General features: G+C 32.6%; 1 long non-coding RNA gene across 1 annotated transcript in view; it reads left to right on the top strand.

Moving 5' to 3' along the window:
• Positions 1-4,242, top strand: part of LOC106871678 (uncharacterized) — a 184,634-nt gene that overhangs the window by 159,073 nt on the left and 21,319 nt on the right. The window contains exon 3 of the long non-coding RNA XR_001409688.2: positions 2,003-2,127. This is a non-coding gene — a long non-coding RNA (uncharacterized LOC106871678). The remainder of the gene's footprint in view (positions 1-2,002; positions 2,128-4,242) is intronic.

The raw sequence follows: 4,242 nt of genomic DNA, 5'->3' as shown, positions 1-4,242 counted from the left end.
TCTCTCTTCCATCTTTCTCTAATGCCTCTTGACTTCCCAGTCAAACACTCATTCGGTGCCATTTTCTCCTCCCTCCTTTACTTTGTTATTTTTTACTCTCAACTACTGGGTCTGAAATATCTTTACTGCTACCCCTTTCTCCCCCACCCAGCGTGCACGCACGCACACACACAACCCTTGCAAGAATATCATTTCCATTCCAACTCTCTGACAGAACCAATCAACAAAAACAGGGGACATAGGACTAGGCCTTTTATATATAGACACCTTCTTTTCAATCTACTACTCAATCTCAGATATTTTCTTTTCAGCTTGGTAAATAACACAATTTATATACTTTTGCATATAAAGGTCTAATCTTCCATTTGTGGGGTTAATAATGAGCAGTATTTTATTGTGGGTTTACTCAACTCAAAAGCTTTGTTTTCTGTTATTAAATTAGTGATTTTTTTTCTTTTTTCCTTGTGCTGTTCATAAATTTAACATAGATTATACATTCAGTTGTTAAGATATCATTGTATATAAAACCAGAAGCATGTAGAATGATTAAAGTAATTTCTCTGATAAGCTATAGGAAAGCAGTTATTTTCTTTTGAATTCTTTCCATTAAAATATGAACAGAAGATATGTATTTTCTAAACAATCTTTTTAGATTTTATTTCTGGATTATTGTAGATATTTAATTCTACCTTTGTAAAAATTCTACCATGCAAAATAACTAATTTATTGCATGAAGAATTTGTAAAGCTGATTGATCTTATTTTCCTTTATTTTGTAAAATTTTTGGTTAGAAAACAAGTTAGGTTTTTTTTGTGTTTTGTTTGTACCATTCCTTCAATTAAAAGTATTGCACTTAGTCAAAAGTTTTGCAGTATTTTGGTAACTTATTTACTTTATTCATCTAGTTACAACAAAAGCTGCCTAGCATTCAAAGTAGCGGCCTTCTTGTTGCACCATCTGAAGCCACCTTTCTGCTAGTTCTTTGATCCTGCACTGATACCAGTTATTGTCCTTTGAGGTGAAGAACTCCTTCACTGAAGCTCCCACCCCCACATGGTTGATGAAGTGTCATGTGTGCAGGAAGTGAGCCATGGATTGAAACAAGAAATATTCTGAGGCAGCTTGGTCCAGACTGTTTGTTTGTTGTGGTATCAGTTTGATTTCCTCGGTTCCTGAAGTTTATTCCAGCTTGTTTGAGCAGTTTGAGTTCTTGCATTGTCTTGCTGCATAAGCGCTTGCTTTCTGTTCCCCAGTGCTAGGTATTTTTGCTGCACAATGGGCATACATCCAGCTGGCATTGATGGGTCAACTGTCTCGAATGAACTCATAGTGAATTATTCCCTCATAATTCCACCGGACACAGAGCATCACTTTGTGTTTGACACACCCATGTAAATATCTGTGTGTGTTTATGTTTGTGTTTGTCCTCCACCTTTGCTTGAAAACTGGTGTTGGTTTGTTTATGTCCCCATACCTTAGGAGTTGAGCATAGGTCAATAGAATAAGTCCTAGTCTTTAACCCTTTAGCATTCAGATACTCTGTCAAATGTATTTCTTATTTATTCACATTGTTTTGAATTAATCATGCATTATTTCATAGCTTCAAGGTTTCAATGATATGATTGGTTAGTTTTAGAATAACATTGTAGCTTAGGTATGAGAGGCCAGATCTAGCTGATTTCAACATAAAACAGGTAGCTGGATATGGGTGGTTTAAATGCTAAAGGGTTAAAAAGATAAAATAGAATCAAGTACTGGGGTCAATTTGTTCGACTAAAACTTTTTAAGGTGGTGCCTCATCATGCCTGCTGTCCAAGGACTGAATCAAGTGAAAAAAGTAAAACAATGTAATCCTCCTGAAAAACTCGAGTCAACTTTGATTTTTTTTTTAAATGTACTTTGTTCATATGAAAGAGCATCTAAATTATTCTAGTAAAAATACTTATAATACAGCTGTTTTGATTCATTATCATTAATTTTTATTTTTATTTTCGTTTTTCAGGTTTCTGTTTCTACTTCAAGTCCATCAATGTAGGGACTTATCCTGCATATCCTGTTCTAAAGAGATCTTACTCGGGGAGATCTCTTCTTTCATAGAGCAGGAGACAATGAATTAATGCTAAACAGGTAAAGTTGCTTTTCACTTCTAATTGTTCTAATTAATTTACTTGTCAATCAAAACATATAAAAAATCTTTTTAAGACAAAATTAAAAAAAAAAACATACGTACCATACAAATTTTACTGGAATGATTTAATTTTCTTACAAAGTCCAAACTGTAGATTCATAATACTTTTTGAAACCCCTAGGTCCTTCTCTTAGCATACAGATTTTATGTCCATTGTACATCTTAGTTTTTTCCTATTATATTGAAATGTATTATGTTATGTTTAACCCTTTGGTATTCAGATTTTTCTGTCAAATGTAAAGCTTATTTATTCACATCATATTGAATTTAGGTATTATCTTATAGCTTTGAGAGTTCAATAATGTGATTGTTACATTTTAAAATGACATTGTAGGGTAGGTGTGAGAAATCAGATCTGGCTGGTTTGAACATAAAACAAAATATTTGCACTGGATATGGCTGGTTTAAATGTTAAAGAGTTAAATAGTTAATAAATTTATACTCTAAAAATTTATCAGTCATAAAATATACTTTACTCCAAGCTGTTTTGAGAAAATTCATTAGCTGATTTTTTTGCAATTAATCTTAGTTTCATTCTGTATCTTATATCCTGCTTTCAAATATTATCATGTTTTAAATTTTATAACAATAAAACTGTGTTGTGATAAACTGCAATTGAGATTATCTACTTATCCCTATCCAAACACACATTTAAATATTTCTTTACTCATGCTAACATAAATAATCATAACAATAACTAAATTACTAACCTATCTTAATTATTTAAGAAACAGTTTCTCCAAAATTGTCTTCTCAATTTGTTTCTCACTTATATGAAATACTCTAGTTCTGTGTATCTTACCTTGTTTTATTTGCATTTATATTATTGATGTTGATGATTTTCTTCAAACACCAGCTTAGGATAATTCACTATCCTCTTTTCGACACCTATCAGAGGACCTTCCTGCTGTTAATGCTCATGTTGGCAATGTCCAATTCTTATTATTTTAAAACAACTTTGTTACTAGTCTTAGTTTAATCCCCTTTTTCAAATTCATAGTACATGTATGTCAGGTCACACACTCCTCATTTCTCTCCTACCTTTGTCACTCTTCTGTCTACAATCTTCCTTCCTTTCTTTTCATATTTTTGATACTGTATCACACCACTGGAACTTGTAACGTAACAATATAGAAGCAAAAATATTTTCTCACCCAAAGTAAAAGTTATTCAGGCTTGTTTAGCTATCATTAGACTGTGGCCTTGCAGGGGCACTACCTTGTAGGATTTTAGTCAAACAGATTGCCCCCAGTACTATTTTTTTTCTATTTAAGTCTGGTACTTATTCTATCAGTGTCTTTTGTTGAACTGCTAAGTTACAAGGACACTGGTTTTCAGGTGGTGTGGTGGTGGGACAAACAGACACAAAGACACTCACACAGTGATATATATATATATATATATATATATATATATATATATATATATATATATATATATATATATATATATCACAACAGGCTTTCACATAGTGTGTACCAAATTCACTCGCAAGGTTTTCATTGGCCTGGGGCTATAGTGGAAGATACTTGCGCAAGGTGCTGTGCAATGGGACTGAACCTGAAATCATGTGGTTTCAAAGTGAGCTTCTTAACCACACAGCTATACTTGCACTTTTGTAAGAAATCATAATAACTATTCTTTTATAGCAGATAACTGCATTTACTACTTAAGAAACTTTGACTAATACAAAATGTAGTATTTTTGAAAATAAGTAACCTCTAAAGGGAAAAGTAATTTCAGGAGATATGACCAGTCATATGAAATCTATGTAGGTTCTGAATTACCTTCTGTATAAATCAGTTTGTAAGCTGTCATCTTAATGGACAAAAGAAACATAAATGTGTGTGGCTATTATATTCATTGTAAAGCAAATATAATAGCAATGGGAACCTTGTTTAGTCATTAAGTCTACACTTTATGTATGACATTCATTAAAGTTTGTTCCCAACTTTCAGCCTATCTCTCCTTCATGGCATTGTACACTATTATTTGTAACTCCCAAGTGAATTGGTGCAGAGATTTTAACTGAAATATTCTGGGAGGTGGTGGTG

Source organism: Octopus bimaculoides, chromosome 1 (assembly GCF_001194135.2).
Source record: "Octopus bimaculoides isolate UCB-OBI-ISO-001 chromosome 1, ASM119413v2, whole genome shotgun sequence".
NCBI lineage: Eukaryota > Metazoa > Mollusca > Cephalopoda > Octopoda > Octopodidae > Octopus > Octopus bimaculoides.
Note: the sequence above shows the minus strand (reverse complement) of the source record. Positions and strands in the feature narration are given on the sequence as shown.